Here is a 21,008-nt window from a genome sequence, read left to right on the forward strand (position 1 = left end):
GTCTAGTTTTTCAGGTGTGTTGGGTTGCCCTGGACTGGGCGAAGTGGGAGTGCTGGGTCCTGATGATGGTGAGTGGTCTTGGTTTCTGTTAGTAAGATTCTTACCTTTACCTCTCGCCATCTGGTAATCTCTGGAGTTGTTATAGTTGTCTCTGTTCAGAGGTTGTTCTTCTGGTGATTCTGAGTATCCTCTGTCAGCAGACCTGGGAGACAGGCTCTCTCCTCTGAGTTTCAGTGGTTAGAGCACTCCCTGCTGACAAGCTTTCCTCTTAAAGGGAAGGTGTACAGATATCTGGCGTTTGGACCTCCTCCTAGCCAAAGAAGAAGGCGGAAAACAGGACCTTTCCCAGATGCTGTGTTGCTTTGGCAGGTCACAGAAGCTGTAGGCTTCTGTGGTGCACACTCTCAGCTGTGCAGACTAAGTTCCTAAGTTCAGTGGAGTCCTGGATCCAAGATGTGCTCCCTGCTCCTGAGGCAGAGGGCTCCTGTGCAGGGCAGACCACTCTCTTCCAGCTAGGAGGGTGCCGGATGTCTGTGGCCCCAAAAGGGTGCTGCCTCAGCGGCTCTGTGTCTCCCGCCTGTCCCAGAAGCTGTCTGCCTCTGTGGTCCTCACTCTGACCTGTACAGACTAAGTTCGGCGGATGGCGCTCCCTGCAGGGCAGGTCACTGTCCTCCAGCTGGGAGGGTGCCGGATGTCTGCGGCCCCAAACGGGTGCTGCCTCAGCGGCTCTGTGTCTCCCGCCTGTCCCAGAAGCTGTCTGCCTCTGTGGTCCTCACTCTAACCTGTACAGACTAAGTTCGGCGGAGTCTCGGAGCCAAGATGGCGCTCCCTGCAGGGCAGGTCACTGTCCTCCGGCTGGGAGGGTGCTGGAAGTCTGTGGCCCCAAAAGGGTGCTGCCTCAGCGGCTCTGTGTCTCCCGCCTGTCCCAGAAGCTGTCTGCCTCTGTGGTCCTCACTCTAACCTGTACAGACTAAGTTCTGCGGAGTCCCGGAGCCAAGATGGCGCTCCCTGCAGGGCAGGTCACTGTCCTCCGGCTGGGAGGGTGCCGGATGTCTGCGGCCCCAAAAGGGTGCTGCCTCAGCAGCTCTGTGGCTCCCGCCTGTCCCAGAACCCGTCTGCCCCCCGTGGTCCCCACTCTGACCTGTACAGACTAAGCTCGGCGGAGTCCCGGAGCCAAGATGGCGCTCCCTGCAGGGCAGGTCACTGTCCTCCGACTAGGAGGGTGCCGGATGTCTGCGGCCCCAAACGGGTGCTGCCTCAGCGGCTCTGTGGCTCCCGCCTGTCCCAGAAGCTGTCTGCCTCTGTGGTCCTCACTCTGACCTGTACCCCATTTGCCAATTCTTGATCTTACAGCACAAGCCATTGCTGTTCTGTTTAGGAATTTTTCCCCTGTGCCCATGTCTTTCAGGCTTTTCCCTACTTTCTCCTCTATTTATTTCAGTGTCTCTGGTCTTAAGTGGAGGTCTTTGATCCAGTTAGACTTGAGCTTTGTACAAGGAGAAAAGAATGGATCAATTCGAATTCTTCTACATGGTAACTGCCAGTTGTGCCAGCACCATTTATTGAAAATGCTGTCTCGGGGCTGGTGAGATGGCTCAGTGGGTAAGAGCACCCGACTGCTCTTCCGAAGGTCCAGAGTTCAAATCCCAGCAACCACATGGTGGCTCACAACCATCCGTAACGAGATCTGGCGCCCTCTTCTGGAGTGTCTGAAGACAGCTACAGTGTACTTACATATAATGAATAAATAAATCTCAAAAAAAAAAATGCTGTCTCTTTTCGACTGGATGGGTTTAGCTCCCTTTTCAAAGATCAAGTTACCATAGGTGTGTGGATTCATTTCTGGATATTCAATTCTATTCCACTTGATCTACCTGTCTGTCACTGTACCAGTATCATGCAGTTTTTTTTAACAATTACTCTGTAGTACAGCTTAATGTCAGGCATTGTGATAACACCAGAGGTTCTTTTATTGTTGAGAAGATTTTTTGCTCTCCTAGGTTCTTATTTTCCCAGATGAATTTGCAAATTGCCATTTCTATCTCAGTGAAGAATTGGGTTGGAATGTTTGATGGGGATTGCATTGAATCTGTAGATTCCTTTCACCAGGATAACCATTATAACTATATTAATCCTCCGAACCTTGAGCATGGGAGATCGTTCCATCTTCTGAGATCTTCTTCAATTTCTTTCTTCAGAGAAAAAGTTCTTATCATACAGATCTTTCACTTCCTTAGTTAGAGTCACAGTAGGTATTTTATATTATTTGTTACTATTGTGAAGGGTGTTGTTTCCCTAATTTCTTTCTCAGTCCATTTATCTTTTGTGTAGAGGAAGGCCATTGATTTCTTTGAGTTAATTATATATTCAGCTACTGCACTGAAGCTGTTTATCAGGTTTAGGAGTTCTCTGGTGGAATTTTTTGGGATCAGTTACATATACTATCATATCATCTGCAAATAGTGATATTTTGACTTCTTCCTTCCCAATTTGTATCCCCTTGATCTCCTTTTGTTGTCGAATTGCTCTGGCTAGGAATTCAAGTACAATGTTGAATAGGTATGGTGAGAGTGGACAACATTGTCTAGACCCTGATTTTAGTGGGAATGCTTCCAGCTTCTCACCATTTACTTTGATGTTGGCTACTGGTTTGCTGTAGATTGCTTTTATCATGTTTAGGTATGGGCCTTGAATTCCTGATCTTTCCAAGACTTTTATCATGAGTAGGTCTTGGAGCTTGTCGAATGTTTTTTCTGCATCTAATGAGGTGATCATGTGGTTTTTGTCTTTGAGTTTGTTTATATAATGGATTGCGTTGATGGATTTCCATATACTAAACCATCCCTGGAATAAAACCTACTTGGTCAGGATGGATGATTGCTTTAATGTGTTCTTGGATTTGGTTAGGGAGAATTTGATTGAGGATTTTTGCATCTATATTCATAAGGGAAATTGGTCTAAAGTTTTCTATCTTTGTTGGATCTTTCTGTGGTTTAGGTATCAGAGTAATTGTGGCTTCATAGATTGAGTTGGGTAGAGTTCCTTCTACTTCTATTTTGTGGAATAGTTTGTGCAGAAATGGAATTAGATCTTCTTTGAAGGTCTGGTAGAACTCTGCACTAAACCCATCTGGTCCTGGCCTTTTTTTTTTTTTTTTTTTTTTTTTGGCTGGGAGACTATTAATGACTGCTTCTATTTCTTTAGGTGATATGGGACTGTTTAGATCTTTAACTTGATCCTGATTTAACTTTGGTACCTGGTATCAGTCTAGAAATTTGTCTATTTTGTCCAGGTTTTCCAGTTTTGTTGAGTATGGCCTTTTTTAGCAGGATCTGATGGTGTTTTGGATTTCTTCAGGATTTGTTGTTATGTCTCCCTCTTCATTTCTGATTTTGTTAATTAGGATGTTGTCCCTGTGCCCTCTAGTGAGTCTAGCTAAGAGTTTATCTATCTTGTTGATTTTCTCAAAGAACCAACTCTGCATTTGGTTAATTCTTTGAATAGTTCTTCCTGTTTCCACTTGGTTGATTTCACCCCTGAGTTTAATTATTTCCTGCCGTCTACTCCTCTTGGTTGAAGGTGAATTTTCTTCCCTTTTTTCTAGAGCTTTTAGATCTGTTGTCAAGCTGCTAATGTGTGCTCTCTCCAGTTTCTTTTTGGAGGCACTCAGAGCTATGAGTATCCCTCTTAGAAATGCTTTCATTGTGTCCCATAAGTTTCGGTATGTTGTGGCTTCATTTTCATTAAACTCTAAAAAGTCTTTAATTTCTTTCTTTATTCCTTCCTTGACCAAGGTATCATTGAGAAGACTGTTATTCAGTTTCCACGTGAATGTTGGCTTTCCATTATTTATGTTGTTATTAAAGATCAGCCTTAGTCCATGGTGGTCTGATAGGATGCATGGGACAATTTCAATATTTTTGGATCTGTTGAGGCCTGTTTTGTGACCAATTATATGGTCAATTTTGGAGAAGGGCCCGTGAGGTGCTGAGAAGAAGGTATATCCTTTTGTTTTAGGATAAAATGTTCTGTAGATATTTGTTTCATAACTTCCGTTAGTTTCAATGTGTTCCTGTATAGTTTCTGTTTCCATGATTTGTCCATTGGTGAAAGTGGTGTGTTGAAGTCTCCCACTATTATTGTGTGAGGTGCAGTATGTGCTTTGACCTTTACTAAAGTGTCTTTAATGAATGTGGCTGCCCTTGCATTTGGAGCATAGATATTCAGAATTGAGAGTTCCTTTGGGAGGATTTTACCTTTGATGAGTATGAAATGTCCCTCCTTGTCCTTTTTTGATAAATTTCGGTTGGAAGTCGATTTTATTCGATATTAGAATGGCTACTCCAGCTTGTTTCTTCAGACCATTTGCTCGGAAAATTGTTTTCCTGCCTTTCACTCTGAGGTAGTGTCTGTCTTTTTCCCTGAGATGGGTTTCCTGTAAGCAGCAGAATGTTGGGTCCTGTTTGTATAGCCAGTCTGTTAGTCTATGTCTTATTATTGGGGAATTGAGTCCATTAATATTAAGAGATATTAAGGAAAAGTAATTGTTGCTTCTTATTATTTTTGTTGTTTGAGTTGGCATTCTGTTCTTGTGGCTGTTTTCTGTTTGGTTTTGCTAAAGGATTACTTTCTTGCTTTTTCTAGGGCATGGTTTCTGTCCTTGTATTTTTTTTTCTGTTATTACCCTTTGAAGGGCTGGATTCGTGGAAATATAATGTGCGAATTTGGTTCTGTCGTGGAATACTTTATTTTGTTTCTCCATCTAAGGTAATTGAAAGTTTGGCTGGGTATAGTATCCTGGGTTGGCATTTTGTGTTCTCTTAGTGTCTGTATAATGGAAAGCCAACATTCACGTGGAAACTGAACAACACTCTTCTCAATGATACCTTGGTCAAGGAAGGAATAAAGAAAGAAATCAAGGACTTTTTAGAGTTCAATGAAAATGAAGCCACAACATACCCAAACTTATGGGACGCAATGAAAGCATTTCTAAGAGGAAAACTCATAGCTCTGAGTGCCTCCAAAAAGAAACTAGAAAGAGCACACATTAGCAGCTTGACAACACACCTAAAAGCACTAGAACAAAAGGAAGCAAATTCACCCAAGAGGAGTAGACAGCAGGAAATAATCAAACTCAGGGGCGAAATCAATCAAGTGGAAACAAGAAGAATTATTCAAAGAATCAACCAATCAAGGAGCTGGTTCTTTGAGAAAATCAACAAGATAGATAAACCCTTAGCCAGACTAACTAGAGGGCACAGGGAAAGTATTCTAATTAACAAAATCAGAAATGAAAAAGGAGACATAACAACAGATCCTGAAGACATCCAAAACACCATCAGATCCTTCTACCAAAGGCTATACTCAACAAAACTGGAGAACCTGGATGAAATGGAGAAGTTCCTAGACAGATACCAGGTACCAAAGTTGAACCAAGATCAGGTTAATGATCTAAACAACCCTATATCCCCCAAAGAAATAGAAGCAGTCACTAATAGTCTCCCAACCAAAAAAAGCCCAGGACCAGATGGGTTTAGTGCAGAGTTCTATCAGACCTTCAAAGAATATCTAATCCCAGTTCTTCACAAACTATTTCACAAAATAGAAACAGAAGTTACTCTACCCAACTCACTCTATGAAGCCACAATTACTCTGATACCTAAACCACAAAAAGACCCAACAAAGATAGAAAACTTCAGACCAATATCCCTTATGAATATTGATGCAAAAATCCTCAATAAAGTTCTTGCTAACCGAATCCAAGAACACATCAAAACAATCATCCATCCTGACCAAGTAGGTTTCATCCCAGGGATGCAGGGATGGTTCAATATACGGAAATCCATCAACGTAATCCAGTATATAAACAAACTCAAAGACAAAAACCACATGGTGATCTCGTTAGATGCAGAAAAAGCATTTGACAAGATCCAACACCCATTCATGATAAAAGTCTTGGAAAGATCAGGAATTCAAGGCCCATACCTAAACATGATAAAAGCAATCTACAGCAAACCAGTAGCCAACATCAAAGTAAATGGTGAGAAGCTTGAAGCAATCCCTCTAAAATCAGGGACTAGACAAGGCTGTCCACTTTCTCCATACCTATTCAACATAGTACTTGAAGTCCTAGCCAGAGCAATTCGACAACAAAAGGAGATCAAAGGGATACAAATTGGAAAAGATGAAGTCAAAATATCACTCTTTGCAGATGATATGATAGTATATATAAGGGACCCTAAAAATTCCACCAGAGAAATCCTAAGCCTGATAAACAGCTTCGGTGAAGTAGCTGGATATAAAATTAACTCAAACAAATCAATGGCCTTTCTCTACACAAAGAATAAACAGGCTGAGAAAGAAATTAGGGAAACAACACCCTTCTCAATAGTCACAAATAATATAAAATATCTTGGCGTGACTCTAACTAAGGAAGTGAAAGATCTGTATAATAAAAACTTCAAGTCTCTGAAGAAAGAAATTCTAGAAGATCTCAGAAGATGGAAAGATCTCCCATGCTCATGGATTGGCAGGATCAACATTGTAAAAATGGCTATCTTGCCAAAAGCAATCTACAGATTCAATGCAATCCCCATCAAAATTCCAAATCAATTCTTCAACGAATTAGAAAGTGCAATCTGCAAATTCATCTGGAATAACAAAAAACCTAGGATAGCAAAAACTCTTCTCAAGGATAAAAGAACCTCTGGTGGAATCACCATGCCGGACCTAAAGCTCTACTACAGAGCAATTGTGATAAAAACTGCATGGTACTGGTATAGTGACAGACAAATAGACCAATGGAATAGAATTGAAGACCCAGAAATGAACCCACACACCTACGGTCACTTGATCTTCGACAAGGGAGCTAAAAACATCCAGTGGAAGAAAGACAGCATTTTCAACAAATGGTGCTGGCACAACTGGTTGTTAACATGTAGAACAATGCGAATCGATCCATTCCTATCTCCTTGTACTAAGGTCAAGTCTAAGTGGATCAAGGAACTTCACATAAAACCAGAGACACTGAAACTTATAGAGGAGAAAGTGGGGAAAAGCCTTGAAGATATGGGCACAGGGGAAAAATTCCTGAATAGAACAGTAATGGCTTGTGCTATAAGATCGAGAATTGACAAGTGGGACCTCATGAAACTACAAAGCTTCTGCAAGGCTAAAGACACCATCAATAAGACAAAAAAACCACCAACAGATTGGGAAAGGATCTTCACCTATCCTAAATCAGACAAGGGACTAATATCCAATATATATAAAGAACTCAAGAAGGTGGACTCCAGAAAGTCAAATAACCCCATTAAAAAATGGGGCTCAGAACTGAACAAAGAATTCTCACCTGAGGAATACCGAATGGCAGAGAAGCACCTGAAAAAATGTTCAACATCCTTAATCATCAGGGAAATGCAAATCAAAACAACCCTGAGATTCCACCTCACACCAGTCAGAATGGCTAAGATCAAAAATTCAGGTGACAGCAGATGCTGGCGAGGATGTGGAGAAAGAGGAAAACTCCTCCATTGTTGGTGGGATTGCAAGCTTGTACAACCACTCTGGAAATCAGTCTGGCGGTTCCTCAGAAAATTGGACATAGTACTACCGGAGGATCCAGCAATACCTCTTCTGGGCATATATCCAGAAGATGTCCCAACCGGTAAGAAGGACACATGCTCCACTATGTTCATAGCAGTCCTATTTATAATAGCCAGAAGCTGGAAAGAACCCAGATGTCCCTCAACAGAGGAATGGATACAAAAATTATGGTACATTTACACAATGGAGTACTACTCAGCTATTAAAAAGAATGAACTTATGAAATTCCTAGCCAAATGGATGGACCTGGAGGGCATCATCTTGAGTGAGGTAACACAATCACAAAGGAACTCACACAATATGTATTCACTGATAAGTGGATATTAGCCCAAAACTTAGGATACCCAAGATATAAGATACAATTTGCTAAACGCATAAAACTCAAGAAGATTGAAGACCAAAATGTGGACACTGTGCCCCTTCTTAGAATTGGGAACAAAACACCCAGGGAAGGAGTTACAGAGACAAAGTTCGGAGCTGTGATGAAAGGATGGACCATCTATAGACTGCCGTATCCAGGGATCCATCCCATAATCAGCTTCTAAACGCTGACACCATTGCATACACTAGCAAGATTTTGCTGAAAGGACCCAAAGATAGCTGTCTCTTGTGAGACTATGCAGGGGCCTAGCAAACACAGGAGTGGATGCTCACAGTCAGCTATTGGATGGATCACAGGGCTCCCAATGGAGAAGCTAGAGAAAGTACCCAAGGAGCTAAAGGGATCTGCAACCCTATAGTTGGAACAACATGATGAACTAACCTGTACCCCGGAGCTCTTGTCTCTAGCTGCATATGTATCGAAAGATGGCCTAGTCGGCCATCACTGGAAAGAGAGGCCCATTGGACTTGCAAACTTTATATGCCCCAATATAGGGGAATGCCAGGGCCAAAAGAATGGGAATGGGAGGGTAGGGAAGTGGGGGGCGGTATGGGGGACTTTTGGGATAGCATTGGAAATGTAATTGAGGAAAATATGTAATAAAAAAAAACAGTGAAAAAAAAAAGAATTGGCAAATGGGACCTCATAAAATTACAAAGCTTCTGTAAAGCAAAAGACACTGTCAATAAGACAAAAAGGCCACTAACAGATTGGGAAAGGATTTTTACCAATCCTAAATCTGATAGGGGACTAATATTCAATATATACAAAGAGCTCAAGAAGCTGGACTCTAGAAATTCAAATAACCCCATTAAAAATGGGGTTCAGACCTAAACAAAGAATTTTCAACTGAGGACTACAGAATGGCTGAGAAGCACAAGAAAAATGTTCAACATCCTTAATCATCAGGGAAATGCAAATCAAAACAACCTGGAGATTCCACCTCACACCAGTCAGAATGGCTAAGACCAAAATTCAGGTGACAGCAGATACTGGAGAGGATGTGGAGAAAGAGGAACACTCCTCCACTGCTGGTGGGATTGCAAGCTTGTACAAACACTCTGGAAGTCAGTCTGGAGGTTCCTCAGAAAGATGGACATAATACTACTGGAAGACCCAGCAATACTTCTTCTGGGAACATACCCAGAAAAAAGTTTTACTGGTGTAAGAACACATGCTCTATTATGTTCATAGCAGCCTTATTTATAATAGCCCGAAGGTGGAAAGAACCCAGATGTCCCTCGACAGAAGAATGGTTACAGAAAATGTGATACATTTACATAATGGAGTACTACTCAGCTATTAAAAACAATGGATTTATGAAATTCTTGGACAAATGGATATATCTAAAGGATATCATCCTTAGTGAGGTAACCGAATCACAAAAGAAGTCATTATATATGCACTCACTGAGAAGTGGATATTAGCCCAGAACCATAGAACACCCAAGATACAATTTGCAAAACACAAGAAAATCAAGAAGAGGGAAGACCAATGGGTGGATTCTTCATTCTTCCTTAGAATAGGGAACAAAATACCCATGGAAGGAGTTACAGAGACAAAGTTCGGAGTTAAGATGAAAGGATGGACCACCCAGAGAGTACCCCACCCAGGGATCCATCCCATAATCAGCCACCAAACCCAGACACTATTGCATATGCCAAAAAGATTTTGCTGAAGGGGCCCTATTATAGCTGTCTCATGTGAGGCTATGCCAGTGCCTGGAAAATACAGAAGTGGATGCTCACAGTCATCTATAAGATGGAAGACAGGGCCCCCAATGGAGAAGCTATAGAAAGCACCCAAGGAGCTGAAGGTGTCTGCAACCCTATAGGTGGAACAACAATATGAACTAACCAGTACCCCCAGAGCTCCTATCTCTAGCTCCACATGTAGCAGAAGATGGCCTAGTCAGCCATCACTGGGAAGAGAGGCCCTTTGGTATTGCAAAGTTTATATGCCCCAGTACAGGGGAATGCCAGGGCCAAGAAGCGGGAGTGGGTGGGTAGGGGAGCAGGGCAGAGGGAGATTATAGGGAACTATTGGGATAGTATTTGAAATGTATATAAAGGCCTGAGCATTGGTGGCAGACATCTTGGTTCTGGAACTCCACCGAGAGTATTCTACACAGGTGAGAGTGTGGAATACAGAAGCTAACAGATTCTGGGACAGGCTGGAGCCACAGAGCTTCGAAGGCAGCCACTTTTCAGGCTCCAGACATCCCGCCACTTTTCCAGTCAGAGGATAGGTGTCTGCCCAGCCCGGGAGTGATTTGCCTGAGCATCGGTGGCAGACATCTTGGTTTCGGGACTCAGCTGAGAGTATTCTGCACAGGTGAGAGTGTGGAATATAGAAGCTAACAGCTTCTGGGACAGGCCGAAGCAACTCAGCTTTGGGGACAGGTTCGGTTTTGGGCCTTCATTTTCAGCCAGGAGGGAGATCCGAACACCACATATCTGTGCACCTTCCCCATAAGAGGAGAGCTTGCCTGCAGAGAGTGCTCTGACCACTAAAAATCAGAGGAGAGATCTAGTCTCCCAGGTCTGCAGATAGAGGCTAACAGAATCACCTGAGAAACAAGCTCTAACTAGAGACAACTAAATCAACTAACTCCAGATATTACCAGATGGTGAAAGGTAAACGTAAGAATATTACTAACAGAAACCAAGACCACTTACCATCACCAGAACCCAGCACTTCCACCTCGCCAAGTCCAGGGCACCCCATCACATCCGAAAAGCTAGACCCAGATTTAAATCATATCTCATGATGATGGTGGAGGACATCAAGAAGGATTTTAATCACTCACTCAAAGAAATACAGGAGAACACTGCTAAACAGGTAGAGCACCTTAAAGGGGAAGCACAAAAATCCCTTAAAGAATTGAAGGAAAACACGACTAAACATGTGATGAAATTGAATAAAAGCATCCAAGACTTAAAAAGGGAAGTAGACACAATAAAGAAAACCCAAAGTGGGTTTTCCAAGCTCTTCCTGCTTTCATAGTCTCTGGTGAAAAATCTGGTGTAATTCTGATAGGCTTGCCTCTATATGTTACTTGACCCTTTTCCCTTACTGCTTTTAATATTCTATCTTTATTTAGTGTGTTTGTTGTTCTGATTATTATGTGTCGGGAGGAATTTCTTTTCTGGTCCAGTCTATTTGGAGTTATGTAGCCATCTTGTATGTTCATGGGCATCTCTTTCTTTAGGTTTGGGAAGTTTTCTTCTATAATTTTGTTGAAGATATTTGTTGGCTCTTTAAGTTGAAAATCTTCATTCTCATCAACTCCTATTATCCGTAGGTTTGGTCTTCTCATTGTGTCCTGGATTTCCTAGATGTTTTGAGTTAGGATCCTTTTGCCTTTTGTATTTTCTTTGATTGCTGTGTTGATGTTCTCTATGGAATCTTCTGCACCTGAGATTCTCTCTTCCATCTCTTGTATTCTTTTGCTGATGCTCACATCTATGGTTCCAGATTTCTTTCCTAGGGTTTCTATCTCCAGCGTTGCCTCACTTTGGGTTTTCTTTATTGTGTCTACTTCCCTTTTTAGGTCTAGTATGGTTTTGTTCATTTCCATCACCTGTTTGGATGTGTTTTCCTGTTTTTCTTTAAGGACTTCTACCTGTTTGGTTGTGTTTTCTTGTTTTTCTTTAAGGACTTGTAACTCTTTAGCAGTGTTCTCCTGTACATCTTTAAGTGAGGTATTAAAGTCCTTCTTGATGTCCTCTACCATCATCATGAGATATGCTTTTAAATCCGGGTCTAGCTTTTTGGTTGTGTTGAGGTGCCCAGGACTAGGTGGGTTGGGAGTGCTGTGATCCGATGATGGTAAGTGGTCTTGATTTCTGTTAGTAGGATTTTTACGTTTGCCTTTCGCCATCTGGTAATCTCTGGAGCTAGTTGTTATAGTTGTCTCTGATTAGAGCTTGTTCCTCAGGTGATTATGTTAGCCTCTATCAGCAGACATGGGAGACTAGCTCTCTCCTTAGTTTCAGTGGTCAGAGTACTCTCTGCAGGCAAGCTCTCCTCTTGCAGGGAAGGTGCCCAGATATCTGGTGTTCGAACCTGCCTCCTGGCAGAAATTGTGTTCCACTCACCAGAGGTCTTAAGATCCAGTGGAGAGTCCTGTGAGGACCTTGGGGGTGTCCAGAAACTCTGCGCACCAGGAACCCCCATTCTGGAGTGGACCGGAAGGGACTTGTGCCCCTGATCAGGCTGGGTTATCCTCTTCCTTAATTAATGCAGTCTCAGGTCAGGTCCGATTGTATTGGAGCAGATGCTCTGTTCCACTCACCAGAGGTCTTAGGATTCTGTGGGGGATCCTGTGTGGGTCCCTGCGGGTGTCCAGAGACTCAGTGGGCAAGGAAACCCGGTCCTGCAGTGGACCAGAAGGGACTTGTGCCCTGATCAGGCCGGGTTTTCTGTTTCCTTAATTAATGCAGTCTCAGGTCCCGCGCGATTGGATTGGAGCAGACGCTGTGTTCCACTCACCAGAGGTCTTAGGATCCCAGGGGGGATCCTTAGTGGGTCCTTGTGGGTGTCCAGAGACTTCCCGGGCCAGGAGCCCAGTGCTGCAGTGAACCAGAAGGGACTTGTTGCTTTCATTTTTTAAAATTGATTTTTCTGGTTATCATCCCTGCTTCTGTCTAATTTGTAATAGAAGTTATTTAATACTTTCTCAATCCTCTTCAAAAGTTACAGCCAGATATATAGAGAGAAATCTAAAGCCTACCACAGATGGGAGCAAGACAGGAGGAGGCAACATGATGTAAATCAGGGCTTAAATGCAGACTCAGGATAAAAAAGCAGACCAATAGAATAATGAGTGGGGGATGACAAGGTTAATAAAAGTGTCATGCCAGTCTGTGCTTCTTGGTGTGTGGGGCCATGGGTATGAGGGAAAAAGGGGGAGTGGGAGAAAACCCGCATCCTACCAGAATTCTGGTGCTCTGGTCGGGCGGATGTGGGAGGACTGCAACAAGGTTTCCTTGCTGCCCTGGATGGGTGTTTGGCTATGTGAAGCCACTGGCCCCACTCAGCAGGTGGTGGACAAGGGACAATCCTAGGCACCAGGTTCCCCGCCTCTGGCACCCCATGCTGGATACTGTGGAAGAGCTGAGAACAGAGTAGGGGCCCTGAGGTAGCACTGAGCCCTGGGGCTGAAGGAAGGAGAGGGCAGGGGGAGAGGGGGCGCTGGATGGTTCTTACACAGGCAAGAGTCCTTGGTCATGTTCCTGGCTGGAGTACAGGAAGGCTTTCTGGTGGGAGGTTAGACATGCTCATTAGGAGAAAGCCTATTCCATCGTTCAAGTATGGTGGGCCTTTATGATCAGAGATAGCCTAAGGTTTTAGAGCTTTATTATAGAAAGGAAGAGAGAAAGAGAAAAGGTAAAAAGAAGAAGAGAGAGGCTGGCCATGGCCACGTGGAGAGATGGGGGAAGGGAGAGAGAGAAGGCGGGCTAGAGAGTAAGAAAGGTGAGGGCTTAAAGAGAGTGAGGAGGGGCCAAGCAGTCCCTCTTATAGTGGGCTGAGCTATCTTGCTGTTGCCAGGTAATTGTGGGGAGGAACTTACCTGGCTATAGTCAGGTAGCTTTGTGGGTGGAGTCTAGCCAGAATGCCAGAATCTTGGGCTGTTGTCTGAGTGACTGATAGTCACAGAATTATGGAGTTGGGGGCTCTGTGGTTTCAGGTACCTGATTCTGGGAAGGTGGCTCATTTTTCCATCCCTTGTAGAGTTCTCTACTTGGTCACCAGAACAAGCACCATTCAACCAAAATAGGCTGCCTATCACAGTCCCACATTGGTGTTGATGACACTGTTATGATTTTAAGAGATTAACCCCTAGAGAAACTGAGAGAATCATGTACAAGAATTTTTACATTTTCTATTTTTTTCCTGTTTTCTGTTACATCCACAATAACTTTGAAAAACTGGAAAAAGAAAAACCCGACCTGGGTTAACACAAAGTAAAGGAATTAATAAAGAAAGCATTCAAAGTCTTTAGTGACAAAGAAAATGCAAATCAAAAGGACCCTGAGAGTCTACCTTATACTAATCAGAATGGCTAAGTTCAAAACCTCAGGTGACAGCAACTGTTGGCAAGGATGTGTAGAAAGAGGAATATTCCTCCATTTCTGTTGGGCTTGCAAACTGGTAGAACCACTCTAGAAATCATTCTGGACATTCTTCAGAAAATTGAAAGTAGATCTACCTGAATACCCAGCTAAACCACTCCTGGACATATACCCAAAAGATACCCCACTTTGCCCCAAGTGTACATGCTCCACTATGTTCATAGCAGCGTTGCTTGTGATAACCTGAAGCTGGAAACAATCAAGAAGTCTCACAATGGAAGAATGGATAGAGAAAATGTGGTTCATTAACACAATAGAATACTACTCAGCTATTAAGAACAAAGACATCCTGAGGAAAATGGATGGAACTAAAAAATATCATCCTGAGTTAGGTAACTGAGACCCAAAAGGACATGCATGGTAATTCTCACTAATAAGTGGATATTAGCCAAAAGAAAGTACAGAATACCCTGGACACAGCCCATAGAACTTATAAAGGATAACAAGTCGAAGGGCCCAATTGAAGATGCCTCAATCCCACTTGGCAAGGAGAAGAAAGTAATCACAGGAGTGGGGGAAGAAGAGACCTGGGTGGGAAAGGGGACAGAGAATAAAAGAGGGGACCATGAACAGGTATTAGGTAGGATAAAATAACTGAAGCCCTGAGAGCCAGCAGAAAGAATAGAAACAGGCAATCTTGGGAGGAGTGGGGGGACCCTCCAGAATGTACCAGAGACCTGGGAGGTGAGAGAATTTCAAGACCCACAGGGAAAAACCTTAGATGGTATGCCCTAAAATGGTGAGGGGGAAATTGTAGAGTCCACCTCGAACAGAAATACAGGACATCAAGTGGAGAGCTGGGGTGGCAATCCCATAGTCAAAATCTCTGACTTATAATTTTTTCTGCCTAAAAGAACTGCAGGCACAAAAAATGTAGAAGATCCTGAGGAAAAAGAGGTCAAGTGACAGGCCCAAAATTGGATCCAGATCAAGGGGAGGCCCCAAGGCCAGACACTATTACTGATTCTATGGAGTCCTCACAAACTGGGACCTATCAGGACTGCCATCTGAAAGATCCAACAAGCACCTGATGCAGATATTTACACCCAACCAATGGACAGAAGCTGCTGGCTCCTGTGGCTGACTTTGGGAAAATCTAGAAGAAGCTGAGGGGAAGGCTACCCTATAGGAGGACAAGCAGTCTCAACCTGGATTCTAGAGACCTCTCAGATCATGGACCACCAACCAGGCAGCATACAGCAGCTGATATGAGGCCCCCCAACACATACACAGCAGAGGAATGCCTGTCTGGGTTCAGTCATAGAAGATGCACATATCCCTCAAGAGACTGGATGCCCAAGGATGTGGGGAGGTCTGGTGGGTTGGGTGGATGGGGGTGGAGACATTCTGTGGAGACAGGCAGGATGAGGATGTATGGGATGTGGAACACAGAGAAAGGATCAGGTGAGAGTTTAAAATCTGGAGTGTAAAAAATAATTTAAAAAATTTTTTAAATGAAACCATTCTCTTTACTCTGCAGAGAACCAACTATTGGAGAGAAGACACACAGCCTTGAAATGCAAAAATGTGTTTGAACAGAGTGGAAGCAGAAGACACAATGAAAAGTACTAAGTTTACAAGGGATCACATCTATGCTTTAGTCAATTCTGCTCCATGACAATGTTGATTCTTTTAGGGGGTATTGGGGTCGTGCATAGAAGTTGAAGTCAGAGGATGTCTGTCTCAAACCTACAGACATGGTAATTTTCAGGAAGAGGTCTCTTACTGCTCAGGGTCCTCCGCAATTGGCTACACTACCCAGTGTACTCAGGGATTTGTCCAGGTCCCCTTCCCACTGCTGTTATTTCAGGAGCATGACTCCATGAGAAGCTTTAGACATGGGTGAGAGGACTCTGAACTCAGGCCTCAAGTTTTGTATAATATTATATATTACCATTATTATTACATAGGCTGTAATAGTATCTATTACAGGTACATTGCAGCATTGTCACAAATGCACACAATGCATGTTATAGAATTCTTTTCCTTCATTTACTGTCACACTCTTTCCTTTATACTGATCATTTCCCAGAACATTCCCACTAAACCTTTGATATCAACTTATTCTTTTTTTCTATTTTTATTGGATATTTTCCTTATTTACACTTCAAATGTTATACCCTTTCCAAGACTCCCCTTCAGAAATCCCCATCCCATCCCCCACCCCCTGCCTCTATGAGGTACTCCCCCACCCACCCACCCACATCTTCCTGCCCAAGTATTCCCCTACAGTGGGGCATTGAAAACCCCCAGGCCCAAGTGTTGCTCCTCTCACTGATGTCCAACAAAGCAATCCTCTGCCACATATGTGACTGGAGCCCTGGGTCCATGTGTACACTTTGGTTGGTGTTCCAATCTCTGGAAGCTCTGGAGGGTCTGGCCTGTTGACACTGTTGCTCCCCCCTCCAATGGGGCTGCAAACCTTCTCAGTTCTTTCAGTTCCTTCTCCAACTTCTCCATCTGGGACCCCTCACTAAGTCCAATGATTGGGTAAGTATCCACTTTTGCATTTGTCAGGCCCTGGCAAAGTCTCTCTGAAGACAGCCATATCAGTCTCCTGTCAGCAAGCACTTCCAGACATCCACAACAGCATCGCAGTTTGGTGACTATATTTAGAAGGGATCCCCAGGTGGGGCAGTCTCTGGATGGCCTTTCCTCAGTCTCTGCTAAACCCCTGTGTCCTTATTTCCTCCTTGAATATTTTGTTCCCCCTTCTAAGAAGCACTGAAGCATCCACACATTGGTATCCCTTCTTGGGCTTCATATGATCTGTGAATGGAATCTTGGGTATTCTGAACTTTTAGGGTAATATCCACTTATTAGTGAGTGCATATTATGTGTCCTTTTCTGACTTACTTAACTCATGCAGGATGATATTTTCAAGTTCCATCCATTTGCCTGTGAATTTTATGAAGTCATTCTTTTTAATAGTTGAGAAGAAATCCATTGTGTAAATGTACCACATTTTCTGTATCTATTTCTATGTTTAGGGACATCTGGGTTCTTTCCATCTTCTGGCTATTATAAGTAAGGAAACTATGAACATAGTGGAGCATGTATCCTTATTACATGTTGGAACATCTTCTGGATATATGCTCAGAGTGGTATAACTGGGTCCTCAGGTAGTACTATGTCCAATTTTCTAAGTAACCACCTGATTTTTAATCACTGATTTTTAGCATGGTTGTGGCAGTTTGCAATCCCACCAGCAATAGAGGAGTGTTCCTCTTTCTCCACATCCTTACCAGCATCTGCTCTCACCTGAGTATTTGATCTTAACCATTCTGACTGGTGTGAGGGGGAATCTCAAGATTGTTTTGATTTGTGTTTCTCTGACAACTAAGGATGTTGAATGTTTCCTTAGGTGCTTCTTGTCCATTTACGTTTCCTCAGTTGAGAATTCTCTGTTTAGATCCGTTCCTGATTTTTTAATAGGGTTATTTGGTTATTTGGAGTCTACCTTCTTGAGTTCTTTGTATATATTGGATATTAGCCCTCTATCAGATAGAGGAGTGGTAAAGATCTTTTCCCAATTTGTTGATTGTCATTTTGTCCTATTGACACTGTCCTTTGCCTTACAAAAGCTTTGCAATTTTATGAGGTCCCATTTGTCAATTCTTGATCTTAGAGCATAAGCCATTGGTGTTCAGTTCAGGAACTGTCCACCTGTGCCCATGTGTTCAAGGCTCTTGCTCACTTTCTCCTCTGTAAGTTTCAATAGACCTGGTTTTAAGTGGAGGTCCTTGATCCACTTGGACTTGAGCTTTATACAAGGAGGTAAGAATGGGTTGATATGCATTCTTCTACATGTTGATAAAAGTTGAACCAGGACCATTTGTTCAAAATGCTGTCTTTTTTCCACTGGATGGTTTTAGCTGCTTTGTCAAAGACATATGTCCATAAGAGTGTGGGTTCATTTCTGGGTCTTCTATTCTATTCTAATGATCTACCTGCCTGTCACTGTACCAATACCATGAACTTTTTATCATGATTTCTCTGCAGTACAGCCTGAGTTCAGGGATGGTGATTCCCCCAGAAGTTATTTTATTGTTGAGAATAGTTTTCACTTTCTTGGGATTTTTGATATTCAAAATGAATTTGAGAATTGCTCTTTCTAATTCTCTATGGAGAATTGAGTTGCAATCTTGATGGGGATTGCATTGAATCTGAAGATTGCTTTCAGCAAGATGGCCATTTTTGCTATATTAATCTTGCTGATTCATGAACATGGGATACCTCTTCATCTTCTGATGTCTTCTTTGATATCTTTCTTCAGATACTTGAAGGTCTTGTCATGTGGGACCATGAAAGACAGCCTGTTTTGGATGACTGAGGCTTGCTCCAGAGACCCAGTAGAAAACTCTACAAGGGACAGAACAGTGAGCTATGTTCCCAGAGACAGGTGGCTACCATGACAGAGCCCCCAACTCCATAATTCTGTGACTATCAGACATGCAGACAAAGCCCCAAGCTCCTGGCATTCTGGCTAGATTCCACCCCCACAGATACCTGACCACCAAGTATGCTCCTACCTGGCAACAGCAAGTTAACCCAGCCCACTGTCAAAGGAGCTGCTTGGCCCCTCCTTGCTCTCTTAAGCTCTCACCTTTCTTGCTCTCATTTCTAGCTTTCCTTCTCTCTCTCACTTCCCTCCTCTCTCTATGTGGCTATGGCCAACCACTCTCTTTCTTTTACCTTCTCTCTTTCTCTGTCTTTCTACAATAAAGCTCTAAAACTATAGACCATCTCTGCACATCAAGGCCCTCCATACTTGAATGATGGAATAGACTTTCCCCTAAAGAGCGGTGTCTAACCTCCAGCTGGAAGGCCTTTCTGTGCTCCAGCCATAGAATGGACCAAGGACTCTTGCCAGTGTAGAAACCACCCAGAACTCCAGCTCTCCCTGCTCTCTCCTCTCTTCAGTCCCAGGGTTGACAGGGGCGCCCTGGGGCCTCCACTTTGTTCTCAGCTCTTCCCCAGTGTCCAGCAGTGTCTGGGATGCCTGAGACTGAGAACCTGTTACCTCTGGCCTCTGTGAGGCCTAGAGACCTCAGAATGACCCTGTTCCACCCCACACACCACCCCCCAGGACTGGGGTCCATGGCTTCCTACTGCCAGACACCCACTGGGGCCACGTGGAAAGCCTGTGGCAGTCCTCCACATTTGCCTGCCCAGAGCACTAGAACTCTGGCAGGACAGGAGTTTTCTCCCACTCCCTTTATTTCCTCACACCTGCTGCCCTACATTGTCATACAAATCTTTCACTTGTTTGGTTAGAGTCACACCAAGACATTTTTATTGTTTGTGCCTATTGTGAAGGATGTGTTTCCCTAATTTCTTTCTCAGCCTATTTATCCTTTGTGTATTGGAAAACTACTAATTTGTTTGAATTAATTTTGTATTCAACCACTTTGCTGAAGTTGTTTATCAACTGTATCCCTTTGACCTCCTTTTGTATTCTAATTGCTCTAGCTAAAATTTCAAGTGCTATATTGAATAGATAGGGAGAGGGAGGATAGCACTGTCTAGTCCCTGATTTTAGTGGGATTGCTCCCAGTCTCCATTAGTTTGATGTTAGCTACTGGTTTGCTGTATATTGATGTTAATATGTTTAGGTATGGGTCTTGAATTCTTGATCTTTCAAAATCTTTTAAAATGAGGGGATGTTGAATTTTATCAAATGGCTTGCCAGAATCTAATGAAATGATCTTTTTTTTCCTTTGATTTGTTTATGTAGTAGATGACATTATTCGATTTCCATATATTGAATCATCCCTGCATTCCTGGGATGAAGCCTACTTGCTCATGATGGATGATAGTTTTGATGCGTTCTTGTATTCATTTTGTGAGAATTTGATGAGTATTTTTGCATCAATATACATAAGGGAAATTAGTCTGAAGTTTTCTTTCTTTGTTGGGTGTTTGTGTGTTTTTGGTATCACAGTAATGGTGAATTCTTAGAATGAATTGGGTAGTGTTGCTTCTGTTTCTATTTGGTGGAAATTTGAAGAGTATTTGTATTAGGTCATCTTTGAAGGTCTGATAGAATTCTGCAATAAACCCATCTAGTCCTCAACTTTTATTAGTTGGCAGACTTTTACTGGCTGTTTCTATTTCTTTAATGTTTTTGAGACTGTTTAGGTGATTTATCTGATACTGATTTAACTTTGGTATTTGAAAACTGTCTAGAAAATTGTCCATTTCTTCCAGGTTCTCCAGTTTTGTTGAATATAGGTTTTTGCAGTAGGATCTGATGACTTTTTGAATTTCATCTGAATCTGTTGTTATATCTTCCTTTTCATTTCTGTTTTTGTTAATATGGATACTGTCTCTGTGCTCTCTGGTGAGTCTGCCACACTATCTATCTTGTTTATCAGGTTTATTTATCTTATTGATTTTCTCCAAGAACCAGATCCTATTTTTGATGATTCTTTGTATAGTTCTTTTTGTTTCCACTTGATTTAAATTCAACCCTGAGTTTCATTATTTCCTGCTCTCTATTCCTCTTGGGTTATTTTCTTCTTTTTGTTCTAGAGCTTTCTGGTGCAGTGTTAAGCTGCTAGTGTATGCTCTCTCCAGTTTTGTTTTAGAGGCACTCAGAGCTATGAGTTTTCTTCTTAGCACTGCTTTCATTGTTTCCCATAGTTTGGGTATCTTGTGCTGTCATTTTCCTTGAATTCGAAAAAGTCTTTATTTCATTCTTTATTGCTTCCTTGACCAAGTTATCATTGAGTAGGGCATTGTTTGGCTTCCATGTTCATGTGGGCTTTCTCTTGGTTTTGTTGTTATTGAAGAACAGCCTTAAGGTTATGTGACTAAATGTATAGTGTGATTCCAATCTTCTAGTATCTGTTGAGGCCTGTTTTGTGACATATTATATGGTC

This window comes from Mus caroli, unplaced genomic scaffold (assembly GCF_978045245.1).
Source record: "Mus caroli unplaced genomic scaffold, Mus_caroli_1 scaffold_12, whole genome shotgun sequence".
NCBI lineage: Eukaryota > Metazoa > Chordata > Mammalia > Rodentia > Muridae > Mus > Mus caroli.